This window comes from Manis javanica, chromosome 2 (genome assembly GCF_040802235.1).
Source record: "Manis javanica isolate MJ-LG chromosome 2, MJ_LKY, whole genome shotgun sequence".
NCBI lineage: Eukaryota > Metazoa > Chordata > Mammalia > Pholidota > Manidae > Manis > Manis javanica.
Window position 1 is genome coordinate 180,912,785 of NC_133157.1, and position 15,284 is coordinate 180,928,068.

A 15,284-nucleotide genomic window follows, 5' to 3' on the forward strand; every position below is an offset into this window, starting at 1 on the left:
AGTCTAAGAAGTTTTCCTCTTATCCTGTCCTCAAAGTAGAGAATAATAGGAGATATGACTGTTTCCTGTTTCACTACTTTATTTTCATACTGAAACATATTTTATCAAAAAATATCTCCACAGAATTTTGTTTTACCAAAGACTAAGGTGGGCTTGTGGATAATCTCAGTCTCTGATCTACTCATTCCTGTTCCCCTTTCCCAGTGTAACTTGCAGAAGCAACATTTTTAACTTTTGAAGTTCTTTCTTCTGATATTTACCTTCAGTAGTCTAAGATAATGTGGTCCTTCCTCTTGATTTATCGAATAGATGCATCATTTACTGATGCTATGATAGATACTAAATTCTCTTACACCAACATATTTTTACCCTCCCAAAAAAGCTATCAAATAATTTTTAGTAAAATCAATTACTGTCATTTCCATTGTAACAACATAAAATATTGTTCTCTACACAGTCAAATAGTATAATTATGCTTCTTATACAACTTTTTGTTTTTACTGCTGTAACTTAATTACCTTCCTTTTATCTCATAAAATTGTAACATATCCTTAGATATTTCAAAACTCTTCATCCATTGCGTTCTTATGTTTAAACACACAGATGAACTGTCACTTTTATCTCGTTCCTGGAGACCCCCCTCAGAAAACACTCCCTCCTCTTTCCCATTTCCAATCTGGATGCTCTCTGGGTCCATGGACATCCATCATCCTGAACTTTCTTTTGACAAGATCTTCTGTAGGATTTCCTGTACCCTGAAGCACAGATTTCTCCCTTTCTTGTTTTACTCTCTAATTTCACTGGAGCACATCCCATTAGCCTCCTCAGAAAAAGTGAATGAAAAGTAAAATTTTTTGTGTGTTGTTTAATTCTCATTTATTTGTAAGTTTCCCAGATTTCCTTGTGTTGTTGATTTCTAATTTAGTTTCATTATGGTAAGAAAATATATTTTGTATGACCTGAATTCTTTCAAGTGTATTTTGGTATTATGGCCTAAAATACGGTCTCTGTTACCAAATTACGTGTTGACTTACTCCGGACATATTTGGTCCTAGACAGACTTGTTCTCTGCATACTTGAAGAAATGTGTATTCCGTTGTTGTTGGGTGGACTGTTCTATAAATGTCAATTAAGTCAAGTTAATTTACTGAACTGTGCAAGTTGTCTTTATCCTTCCTGATTTTCTGTCTCCTTGTTCAAGAAATTGAATGAGAGATACAGAAATCTATGACTAAATTTGTCTGTATCTCCTTACAGTTGTATCAGTTTTTGCTTCATCTTGAAACCATGTTATTAGGTACAGAAATACTTAGGACTGCTGTAACTTCTTCATTTATTGACTCCTTTTTTAAGAAATGCCTTTTTTTAAATCTCTTATCGTAGTTTTTGCTCTGAAGTTTACTTTTTCTGATATTAATATAGCCAATGCAGATTTCTTTTGATTAGTTTAAGGATTGCACATCTTTCATCCCTTGACTTTTAACCAAGTTATATTTTTATATATAAATTGGGTTTTTGTGGGCAACCTTTAATTGGGGTCTTGCTTATTTTATCCCAACCTATTATATTGCCTTTTAATTAAGATGTTTAGACCATTTACATTTACATATTAGTGACATGGTTGAGTTTAAATTTATCACCAAGCTATTTGTTTTCTATTTGTCTTACCTGTTTTGTTCACTTTTTCCTCTTTTTGCTGCCTTTTCTTTTTTAGATTGTTTTTATGGTTCTATTTTATCTCATTTGGTGACTAATTAGCCAAACCTCTTTGTTTTGTCATCTCAGTGACTATTTTATGATTTATAATATACATCTTTAAGTTATAACAGACTTACATGTAAGACTGTCATACCTTCTAGAAATATCATTGCCACTTCACATATGGGATAAGAGCCTATACTTCTATTTCTCCTTTCCCAACCATTAAACTATTGTCATTTTACTTTCTACATATATTATTGGCTCCACACTACATTGTTACAATTTTTTTTTAAGTAGTAAATTGTCGTTTAAAGAGATATAAATGACTTTTAAAACTCATATATTTACCCATTTCTGGTGTTCATCATTCCTTTATTTAGATACATATGTCCACCTGACATCATCCTCCTTCTGCCTAAAGAGCTTCCTTTAATTTCTTCCAATGTGGGTCTGTGGGTGATGGATTCTTTAAGCCTTTGTATATGTTTGAAAAATTCTTAAATTCAACTTCAGTTTTCACTTAGGTATTTCTTCTGTCTTAGTCCACTTGGGTTGCTATTACAATACAATAGACTGGGTGGCTTATAAACAACAGAAATTTATTTCTTACAGTTCTAGAAGCTGGGACATCCAAGATCAAGGCACTGGAAGATTCAGCATCTGAAACCGCTTCCTGGTTGATAGCCAGCAACCTTCTTGCTGTGTCCTTACATGGCAGAAGGGGCAAGGAAGCTCTCTGGGGTCTCTTTTTATAAAAGCACGAATCCCATCATGAAGGCTGCACCCTTATGATGCAAGCATCTCCCAAAGACTGCACAAACTAATCCCATTTCATCAGGGTTAAGATTTCAACATATGAATTTGGGGCGAACATGAACATGCAGTTTATTGCACTCCGGGTATTGAAGTCTAGGTTGAAACTTCTTTTTGGGTACTAGATATTTTTGCATCCTGATAAATATTCTTGAGCTTTATTCTAGGAGATACTTAAAACAGTTTGATCCTTTTGGGTGTTGTTTTCATGTTTAATAAGCAAGATCAGAGCAGCATTCCTTTAGGTCTAGTTAAGTTCCATTGATGAGGAGAGATCCTTCTGAATATTTAACCAATGAGGTTTTCCAGTCTAGAGAGTGGAGACAAGAAGTACTCCCAGAGCCAAGTACTGTTCCCTCTCATTGTTTTCTGGGTGGCTCTTTCCCTAGCCTCAGGGAGGTCACTGAGCAGTACTTTGCTGAATGCTTGAGGGAGCTCATGCGCAGGTCTCTGGAGTTCTCACAGCACAGCTCTATTCTCCCCAGGACACTGCCCTGTGAACTCCAGTTGCCCTGGGCTCCCCACACTCTTAGCTTCCTCTCCTCAAGTTTGGTCCCATGGCCTGAGAACTCTCTCAAGACAGGAAGCTGAGACAACCTTCTTTGTTTCCCCTATCTCAGGGATCATTGTATTTTGTTGCCCAGTGTCTAATGTCTTGAAAACATTGTTTTGTCTATTGTGTCTGGTTTTTCCATTGTTTCAGGCAGGACGATAAACCCTAAATGGTCCATATTAGGCTATTTTAGATGAAAGCAGAAGTCCCTCCATTGTCATTTAGTGTTTAATGTTGCAAAGTCCAAAGCTTTTCTCATTTTTGTTTCTCTGTATGTAATTAATCTTAGGGGATATTCTCTTTATTTCTGGTGTTCCAGAACTTCATGCATTTCATGATGTTGTTCTTTAGTATGGGTCCATATTCATCCATTGTATTTGGTTCTTAGTGGACCTCCCCAGAACTTAAGATTCATAGTTTTAATCTTGGGAAAATGTAGGGGAGGGGAGCAGAATTCTTTTTAAATAATTTCCTTCCTTTGATTTTTCCCTATTCTTTTCTTCTGATCTGATACTTAGTTGAATGTTGGACCTGAATGTGAACATTTTTCCGTTTGTTTCCCTTTTTATTCTTCTTTTTCCCCTGGAACATTTCCTTTGCTTTGTCTGCCATCCTAGGGATCTCACAGAGGTATTTTTTAGGGTTTCTATGGTTTTCTGTATTATCTTTGCTTCCTTCTGGGATTCTCTTTTAACATTTCTCTTTTTCATGTTGTACACTTTTCTCCAATGACCATATACAATTTAAAGAAAAAACATCAGAGTGGGTCTGGTTCATCCTGTCATTCCATCTTATTGATAGTAAAATGCTACCAATAAGTACTAACGTTACATCAGAAGGATTCAGTAGTCAAACTCACTGGTCAAAAATGGGACAATTTAAGCTTCAACAGGATGATAATATAAATAGATTGGAACAAGTTAAATATGCTTAAATCCTTGAGTTCATAACAATGGTGAGGCAAAAGAAACTAATTGGTCATCATTAGAGGACATTAGCAAATCAACTCATTTAGAAAACTACAAATGATATCTTTACTGTATATAAGCAAATATCAGGTGAGGGGAAATTTCTTGTTATGAAAGTATTCCAACTAATAAACGAAGCTCTGGTAGAATTGAAATAACACCATTTTTGCATTCCCTAATAAATTAATGGATGTGCATCAATCACTGTCGACATCAGAAGAAAGACAGCCAGATATTATATGCCTCCAAAAGAGAAATGCAATGTCACCTGAAAATTTTTCTTTCCAAAAAAAAGCTCAAAGTAAATCTGATCAAGCCTTTAGGTACAATTTATAGGAAATAAAGACAACAAAGAAACATGTTAAGCTACACCACATGGATGCAACCAGTGAATCTTACCATATGGAAACTGTCTGGAGAGGAAACCCTGTTTTCTTCAACAAATAAATTGCAAATGAAAAGAGAAAGATAGAGAGGGACCCTATAGATGTAAAGAGATTAAAAGTCACATGAAACTAATTGCAGTGAGTGAAACTAATTTGGAGCCTGTTTGAAACAAACTATAAAATGAAATTATGGCATTTATAAAACAGTTGAAAATTTGTACACTGACTAGATACTGAATAATATTAAGGAATTATTGTTAATTTATTTCAGTTCTGATAATAATATTGTGATTTTTTTGAAGAGTCAGTATCTTTTAGAATAATGTGACATACAACCTAAAATATCTGAGGGTGAAATGATATAGTGTCTGGAATTTGCTTCAAAATAACACAGGAGGGTGAGAGTGAGTCAAGGTATAGATGATACAAGATTGGCCATGAGCTGCTGATCACTGACACTGAACAGTGGCTGTAGGAGGGTTTATTATACTATTCTCTCTACTTTTATATGTGTTTGAAATTTTCTATAATGAAAGGCTTTTAACTGGAAATTCTGGGAGTGTTCAGGACTTGTGTATTGATAGACTCCACTGGAGCAAAATGGTCAACAGGCCAACTGTTGGTCAGGGAACTTCCAGTTATCAGTATGTGAAAGTATTTTTTCTCTAAAGCAGTTTGGTTTCTCCAAACAGGAGTTTCCCAGTGTCCTCCTGAGGACAATAGCCCTGGCTCTTCATGCTTTCAGAGGGGACAAAAGGGAAGCATCCCAAGGGCCCCACATTTCATTATGAAGGTTTTTACTTAATCTACTCCTTCAGTTCAAGACCCTCCCTGCCCTCTCTGTGCCTGGTATCCCTGAATAACTCCAAAGATATAAACTTTCAGTGTCATTCCTGGGGATAGAATCCCCTGCTTGAACAGCATCAGGGAGGAGATTCAATTGTCCGAGTGTTTCCTCTACAGAAATTCTATTCAACAGTCTCCTGGTGTTAGCTCTACCCCTCCTGCTCGCCTGCAGGGTGCCTGTATATTCTTCAGTGTTACAGGAGGACGGTGACAGGAGACAACTGGCTCAACTGCTGTCAATATCCTTCTGGACCCCTCCTCATAGTCATTTAGGTTGTAACCTCCTCTTTCGTGTATCAGGTACAATACCTTGTTCTGTTTTCAGTCTTTCAAAAATGGGTTTAAATTCCTATCCTTTAATATTTTCTCCTTCCTTTCTGGGATCTCAGGAGGCAGGAAAGGAGGAAAACACAAAAAGTCAGTGCATCAATTTAACTAGAAGACTAGCTACGAGTGATTAAAAATTAAAAAGTGCCTCATGGGAAAGACTGTATCTGTTTTCTTGTTTATCATCACACCTAACACAGTGCCATGTACAGGAGTCATTCAGAATCCTGTTTAGAACATTCACTCTTTTTCTTTTAAAGATTGTGATGTGTGGCAGGAGGTCAAAGGCACAAGAGCAGATGAAAACTCTTCTACTCTACAAAGAAAACAGGAAAATGTCCAGAGCTCAGAAACTGATCGGTAATGTATGTGCCATCATTCTTTTTAAAGCTACATTTGAAATATTTTTGGCTTTAACTTTCCTTCCTTTACACCAATCATCTTAGTTGTTAAGTTTGTTTAGAAAGTAATTTTTAAAAGATTACATTGATAACCCCAAGCCAGCTTGAGACAGGGTAAGTCTGCTGATGTAGAACTCTTAAAATGTCCATTAGTTCACTTCTCTTGTCACTTATCACCCAGGAGGTCAAGCCTTTGGTATGAAAGTTGTTTATAAACTGGTAGCTTTATTTTAAAACAGAGAGGAAGGACTGAAGCACAGCTGGGCAGAAGATTGTACACTTAAAGTTTTAGAGATCCATACACATTATGAACCAGACCTGGGTTTGTGAATATTTTATAACTCAACCATTAACTGCTAATCTTCTGTTGGAACTTGATGCAAAAGGTCTCAATCTCTTTCTAAAACCATGAGGTATGGTTGGGAAGCCAGATTTTTTTTTTCTATATAATCCCTCAACAAAAGGAGATAATAACTTTTATTTAGGTGACACAATTTCATGAAACTTATGATTATATATTCACAATTATTCTGGCATTATTGAAACCTTCTGTAATGTTTTCATGTTTTTGTGATATGGTTAAAAAGACTGAATTGATCTAATTCAACCAGCCTTCAGGAATCACACCTTCTTTCAAAGCATAACAACATTCCTCATGGCTATAATGGCTATTTGTAATTTATAAACCCAACAGCCATTCGTTGCTCTAAGATTTTAATTCATGTCATCTGCTCTCCCTTACCCAGGTATCTATCCTAGAAACTGACCTTTCCCCTTTACCCCACGCCCCACCAACTCCAACTTTGATTGGCTTAAGCAATCTGTATTTTCCATCCCCCTGGCCATCGTTATTGATTCAGGGATGGGCATGTGGCATTCGCTTAACCAATCAGGTGAATCTGAGGACACTTGCTTTGGAACATTGAAGTCCTAAGGTGCTGCAGTTACTTATGCCACCAGGAGGTAGGTCAGCCTGAGAATTTCACTGATAAATGATTAGGGGGCAGAAACAGCAAAACTACAAAGAAACAGAAATGGGGCCAGGCTTATTCATCCACTTTTGAAACCTGACCTACCCTGCACATTTCCTGAGATAAAAGTTCCCCTTTATTATGTAAAGTAGTTTGGGCTGGGTTTTGCGTTGCATTCAACAAAAAGTACCTGGATGCATTTAACAATCCCCTTGGAGTCTACATTTGGGGAAGCATCATTCAAATTAAACCTAATTTATTTTGTGTCTGTAGCAAAAGTGAGGGACAGTACACTGAAATTCAGAAATAGACATGGAACGGTTGAACAATTGCCCAAGTTGTAGAGAAATCAGGAAAATAAACTTGATTTCTAGATGACTTTCTATCTACATGCAATCATGCTCACTCTCTCATACTAACCAGTTCCCTATGTATGGTAATGTGTAACTTTCCCTCTTTCAACAGACCCCTCTACTTCATAGATGTTCTAAAAATTCTTGTGAAATACTTAGATGTCCTTCCCTTACTAATCAAGCAGAGTATTCTTGATGGAAGGGGAGAAATAACATCTTCATTAGCCAGTTTTGCTAAGGCCTATGCTATAAAACTTCTAGGACTAGGCAGAACAATGCTGCTGCCCCCTGACAACCACATCCTAGTCCCCAGAGCCTGTGGCTATGTTAGGGGACACTGTAAAGGAGAATAAGGTTGCATATGGCATTAAGCTTGCTAATCAACTTATCTTGAGATGTGGAGGTGAGCCTGGATTATCCAGGTGGGCCAAATTAATTACAAGAGTCCGTATAAGTGGAAGAGGGAGGCAGGAGAGTGAGACCCAGAGAAATGGCAGCAGGAGAAGGACTTGGCCCAGGGTTCCTGGCTTTGAAGATGGAGGAGTAGGGACACAAATCAAGGAATCTGGGTGGCCTCTGGAAGCTGGGAAAGGCCAGGAAACATCCCCTCCTAGAGTCTTCAGAAGAAACCGCCCTGAGGACACTGAGTTAGGCCTGTAGGAACTATTACAGGCTTCTGATCTCCAGAACAATAAGATAGTAAATTAGTATTTCTTTAAGACACTAAGGTTTTATAATTTGTTACAGAAGCTGACAACTAATACATACCATTAATATGCACTTTTTTTTTTAATTGAGCTACTTTCTTACATGAAAGTGCATTTTCATCAGTAGTATGAATGCAGGGAAAGTTAACAGGAAGCCTGGGGGTGTTTGGACTTTGGACAAGTCATTTGATATATCCTTTATGTATCTTTTGAACATGGCTCAACGATAAAAACTGGGAGGTCATTGTTTTTTAATAATCACAGAGACAACTTGTGTGAGATTTTCTGAATGTTCTCCTTTATTTATGCATAATACGCAATGCTGGTCCTCTTTAGGCATCTATTACTATGTTATTTCTCTATATGCCCTTTGGTTCCACCACATAATCCAAGCTGAGGTATTTTGGTTGATTTCTGTATGAGGCATTATTATTGATAGTCTTTCAAAAATATCCATTTTTCTGCTTCTTATAAATAAAGAGTGCTGGGCACAATTTAGCTTTTGATATTTAGATGTAATGGTCCTAAATATTTCTTCTCACAGTCAAGAGATTGTTAATAATAATTAAGGTTTATAAAGCACTAACCATGTGCTAAACACTATATTAAGCCCTTACTGTGTTATCTTAGTTAATAAGTAGTTAGCTTGCTTTCCCCGATTTACAGATGAGAACACTGAGGCTTAAACAGATAAGACAATTTGTCCAATATATCAAAAATAACAAATGGAAACACTGGATTTAAACCCAGGTGTCCCTCACTCCAAAACCCAAATCTCTCATGCTGCACATATTAAAAGTACAGAAGTTTGAACTGAACTCTGGACTAAATCTACCCAAGTACTGGAAGTCACTTGTGAGTGGTACTTTTCTGAGTTCTGTTTGTTTGTTCAATGGGGTTTTTTTAATTCTTCAGTTTGCTTGCTTGCTTGTTCATTTTGCTAAAATCCTGATCTTGGTTTGTGCACTCTAAGATTGACCCCCTTTCTTTGGAAAGTGAACTCTAAGTCTTGATTATTTGAGGGCTCAAAGTCACTGGTGTTCTAGTTGAATGAGATTTAACTGTACAAATACAGAATAGCAATGCTCTTTCTGAAAACAATGGCACCTTGAAGATAGTGCCTCCAGCAGGCTGAGCATTTGAAGCAGCATCAGCCAAGAATGTTTGCTGCACCTATAAGAGGACCACAGGTCCTGCATGAAGCAAATACATTCGAACTAATCCCACTGTGTTGCACAGCTTTTGTTGGTCATCTGACGGGTCTGTCGAGTGAATGGAAAGCAGTTTCCTTAAAATCTGTGAGCCATAATCACTGGCAACCACCTGTCAGGAAGGGTCGCTGTGTGTGAGCTGGGCCTCAGCCTCTGTGTCATCGCACTGATCTGGCTTGAGAGTGTGGCTGATGGCACTTTGCCCCAGCAAGCTCCATCCTCCACTCTGTAACTCCCATCCCATAATCCAAACACAGCCTCTCTACCATGCATCCATTGCACTTTCATTGCTAAGTACGAGGGCCACCTGCCATTGAGCTCCTTCCATTGCAGGTGCTTGACTAGATACTTTAGCTACATACTCTCAATTCCCACAGAAATCCTCCAGGAGAGATTTTACTGTTCCCTACTTTGCAGATGAGAGAGCTGAGGCTTAGAAAAATTAAGTAACTCACATTAATTCAGTCCACAAATTTGTGTTGAGTACTTAGTATTCTGCTAGGGATGTTGCTAGGCCCTGAGGATACACAGATGAAATGCCCACCCTCAAGGTATTCAAGGTCCAGTGGGAGTTCCTGACACAGAAGCAGATAATGATAGGAAGCCAAATGATAAAGCTGCAAATGGGACCGCAAGAGCAGAAGGGAAGTGCAGGGGGTGGGGAGGTGACAAATTTCAGGGAAGGCTTCCTGGAGGAGGTGACACATGAGCTGTGTCTTCACATTTACATAAGGAATCACCTAGGTGAAAAGGTTGAGGGGAATAAAAGGGATTCCTGGGAAAGCAAGGTAAGTAGAAGCAAAGAGCAGGAAGCAAGCTGATGTGGGTGGGGAGTCCGTAGAGTTCAATGAACTGCAAAGGTGGGAAATGAGGCTGGAGATGCAGACAGAGCCAGATTGTGGGGGACTTCATATCCTCAGTTTGGGAATCTGATTTTTCTGCTAGAATTTTAAAGCATTTTAAGCTAGGTGTTAACAAAAACACAATGTATCAAATGAAAGAATCTGGTCTTCTAGATGTTAAAGATTTATGTACGAATGTATGTGTGGGAACAACCTACATGGCCATCAGTAAAGGAAATGTGGTATATACACACAATGGCAAAGGATATGTGGTATATACACACAATGGCAAAGGATATGTGGTATATACACACAATGGCAAAGGATATGTGGTATATACGCACAGTGGCAAAGGATATGTGGTATATACGCACAATGGCAAAGGATATGTGGTATATACGCACAATGGCAAAGGATATATGGTATATACATACAACGGAATATTATTCAGACTTTAAGGAGACAATTTTTCTATATGCAGCAACATGGGTGAACCTGGAGGGCATCTTGCCAAGTGAAATAAGCTAGTCACAAAAGAACGAATACTGCCTGTGTCTGCTTATGTGAGACAGCGGAAACAGTCAGACTCGGAAGGAGAGAGTAGATGGCAGTTGTCAGAGGCTTGGTGAGAGGAAAATGGGGAGTCACTGCTTAACAAGCATAAAGTTTCAGTTCTGCAAGATAAATAAGTTCTAGAGATCAGCTGTTCAACACTGTGCCTATAGTTAACTATATTGTCTATAACTATACTATATTGTCCACTTACAGATTTGTTGAGGGTAAATATCATATTAAATGTTCTTACCACAATAATGTATGTGTGTGTGTGTGGCGTGTGTGTATGCCATTGTCATATATGCCACTATCAATCAAGAGCACATTAATAGACTGCAAGGTATGAAAGACAAGGCATCCAGGAATAAAGGAATTTTACCACCTTTGATAGAGACATGGACAGACAGAGTTGATATGCAATTTTAAAGATCAATCTTAGAAGTAGGTCCTTTATACTTTCTGACTCCTTGAGCTTTTCAGGAAACCTAAGGGAGAATTTGATTTGGCATCTACTATACAGACCAGCATGTCCCTTTTGTGAAATACTATTGAAATACTGTTTGCGTTGACTTGTGTGTTTGCAACTGTCCAAAAGCTTTCCTGGAGGCTTGTGCTGGGTCTTGGCAGCCCCTCTTCAATCAGGCCTTTGGTTGTTGCAACCCACAAGGAGACCCTAACACCCAACCACACATGAGCCCCAGGAAATCTACCCGGGGTGACACCTACATTGTTCAAAGAGAAAATAGCTAGAAATAAAACAAATCGGAAAAGGCAGGGGCCTAAAACACATTTTTCAGAATCACCTTAGCAGAACTGGCGAAAGGTGTCACTGGGAAAAATACCTGTCACACAAGAAAGCTGACATTAAATCTAATGATGCTTATGAAACATCTCATACTAATGTAATCCAGAAATATGGCTGTGCTTTCAGAGACACTGGTGCTGTTAATTGAGTATCCTGTGTGCAGAATATGCTCTGATAGGGCAAGAAACATATCTTAGTTTTTTCTTCTTCTAGTGAATATTACAAAGGATGTAGGTACAAAGAAAAACTGTGTAGAATCCAAAGTGATCTTAGAGATAAATTTATACAGCCCCCTTCTTTATCAGTTCAGGAAATAGAGGTCACTAAAGGGTTTATTATCTTATCTATAAAAATCATCCCAAGGCCCACAGAAATCAGACAAACTAGAGAAAGTGTCCTTGCCAAGCCTCAAAAGTAAAGAGCCCTGTGAGCAAGTGAGTCATAACAACCCTGTCTGATTGTGGGAACCAAACAGTGGCAAGTTGTAAAAGGAAAATGCAGCATGTTCCCTAAACCCCGGAGTAAGCCCCGGAGACAGTATGTAACAGGCTTGAGAGTATTCTCCTCTATCTTATCAACCATGGTACCTATCCTTGGGGAGGTTATAATCTAGTTAATAAAACAAAATATACAGTCCTCACAATGAGTTTAAATCACTCAAAGAGCCACTGTCAATCAAAGGCAAAGTAAGAGAATGCAAGCTATGAAGGGGGAGGCATCCAGGAGTAAAGGACTGTGGTGCCACCTTTGAGAAGGGCCCTGTCTGTCACTCAAGGACAGGCAGGACACCTCTGGCTGCCAATCTATCAAAGACTCACTTTGGCTTGTTTTTCCAGGAAGGGTGATGGGCTATACCAAACCAGCACCACTCTCTTCTCTCTGCCTGTGAGCACTGGCTTTACACATTTTAAAGAGAGTCCTTGAGCAGTGTCAGAGGTTCAGCCCAGAGCCAGCCACATTGTCTTTCTTCAAATCTACCTTTCCTTTTAAGAGCTCAAACCTAGTGATGGCCAAGATACCCCACTCACCCAACTAGCTTCCCAGACTAGATTAGAAGAGAAATGTGAAAGTCACACCAACAGCCATGACCTTTGACTTGATCTTTCCTTGCCCAAGTCTGCCCCAGAAGACCACCAGGGTTCTCATAACTATCAGCAATAGGGTCCCAAAGAATCATTTCTCTCCTCACTTGCTTCCACACAGGGTTGCCTTCTATGTGTCAGAAATCCCTGCACAGGCACACTGCTTTGTGCTGGGCTCTGTTACTCCCAAGTGTGAGCAGGACAGTCTTGGTTGCAAGACTCAGAGGGCCTGCTTTCCGGGAGAGTGACCCATCACAGGGTGTGGGCTTAGGGGACTCAGCAGAGGAAGCACCCTGGGTCCCCACTTCCCTCTGCCAATGGGATTAGAGTCTTAAAATAGAAATGCCGTAGGCCTGGGATGCTATAATTATCTCAGCCATTTAAGGATTATGCTCCTGGGAGACTATAATTATCTAGATATTGTTGCATTCAGGGATATTCTACTTGCAAGGGAATGCCTTCCGTTTTACAGGATCTTACAAGGAGGCCCAACGGGTGTGTCCTCTCTAATGTGGTTCCTAAAAGAAGCTAGAAATAAACAGCTGCATCTGGCATGAGGGCGGGGCCCAGCTGAATCCAACCCCTCCGAGGACTTTCAACAGGGGCAGAGAGGAACCAGCTTCCTTTGTTGCCTGAAAAAGTAGTTACCAGACACGCCAGGCCAAAACCTGGGAACTTTGTTCTTTAGTCCCTTCTCCTTCTTCCCATACCCACAAATACCTCTTTGTCTGAAGTCCATCTATTTTGAGAAATTATTAAAGAAAGTTCCAGGCATTTAAGATACAACTGTGTCCTAAGGTTTGTGTATCATATTATTCACATTATGATGGCGTCTCACCCTGAGGGCTAACCTCTTATAACTCTCTCTAACTCCAAAAAAATGCTACTTGCTGTAGAAAATTATGTAGCCTGAAAGGGGATGTTGCGGTGGAGAAGAGGGCACTACAGTGTGGATAAGAGATGCTAAATTCAAGTCAATGAACTTCCTTGATTAAAATCCATTTGTTACTATGTGACTAGCTAGCATTATTCCAAGCTATGTGTCTTATTAATAGTAACATCATCTTTCTGAGATAGATACTGTTACCATCCTTATTGTACAGGTGACAAAATCAAGAAACAGAGTGGTTGGGTAACACAGCTGGTAGGTGACAGGTAGAGGACTGACACCTGGCAATCTGACTCCAAACCCACTCTTAGCCACTATGCTATCCCTCTTCCTGACCTTGGGTGCCTGTCCCAAGCTAGACATTGTTAGCAATGTGGTGAGAGGAACGAGACAATAAGAGGACATGGTTCCTGCTTCCAAAGGTGATATGAGCTACGAGGAAAGAGACACGTAAAAATCATGGCAGTACAAGACAGAATGTGGCAGATCTGATAGGAGAAGTTCAGATAAAGAGCTGCAGGAGCATGGAGAAAGACCAGAGGAATGGCTTCATAGAGGGGGCAGTTTAACCTATGGATAGAAACAGACAAGGCATGGCATTCTGTGCAGAGGAGAAAGAGCCCATCTGATGCCCTGGGAAGTCCAGGATGGCCCAGGACATAGCATGCCCTGGGAGATGGCTGAGACAAATGAGGCTGCAAAGCCTGTTGGGGTCAGGGTATGAAGAGCAAAGAGATGTCTGAAAATGATCAGGAAAGGATCCTCTGTGGCTCAGGGGGAGAAAGGGATGAAGGCAGCCATTGATTTTAGGATTTGGCCAAGTTGTAATTTGCTGTGGTCTAGATAAGACCATAAAGTTGCTGGTTCCATGAGAATGCTTTTTTTTTTTCATTTCCTGACCACTTTTCTCAGATTACTTCTGGTTCAGTACCAACCACCCCAAAACTTAGTGGTTTAAAACATTTATCTACTTGCTCCCAATTATGCCTTTGGGGCAGGTGTCAGCAGGGACAGCTTACCTCTACACCCAGGGGGCATCAGCTGGGGCAGCTCCACTGGGGCTGGAAGATCCACTGTCAAGATGGCCTCCCTCACATGGTGGGCCAGGGATGCTGTCCATTGTCTGGAAGCTTAACTGGGGCCTCATTCCTCTTCCAGCTGGCCTCTCCATGTGACTAAGTTGAGCCTCTTACAGCACAGTAGTCTAGATGTGAGACTGATTATCTGGGGGCTAGCTACCCCCAAAGAGGAAATCTGGAAGCTGCCAGACCTCCTTAAGGCTTGGTCTTGGGGCTTCCTGAACATCACATCTACCACCTTCTCTTGGTCAGAGCAGTTGGAGGGCAAGCCCAGATTCAAGGAGAACAGTCTACCCACGGGCAGCTACAAAGGTAGTCACCTGCCATTATACCTGTATTGGTCAGACTCAAGACTGGAGCTAAAATGTGTTAAGATATGGTCCTTGCCTCAAAAACTACTGACCCATATCATGGGGATCTGTGTTAGATTAAAAGAGAATGAAGAGACACAACAACTAAAAATAGTGCCTAAACTTTAATTGGATCCTAATTTTTTTTTCAATCCAGCTAAGAAGACATTTTAAGGAGAGTGGAGATTTAAATATAAAGTCAATATTAGATGAAATCAGAAATTAATGTTAATTTTCTCAGGTATCATAGTGGTATTGTGGTTATATAGGAAACTGTCCTTATTTTTAAGAGATGAATTATGAGGTATTTTCAGGATGAGATATCATATCTGCAACTTACTTTCAAATGATTCAGAAAAAAAATACCAACTTACAGATAAAACATATGTTGATCAAATGTTACCAATTGTTGAGTCTAGGTGTTAATAATACAGTTGATGATTAT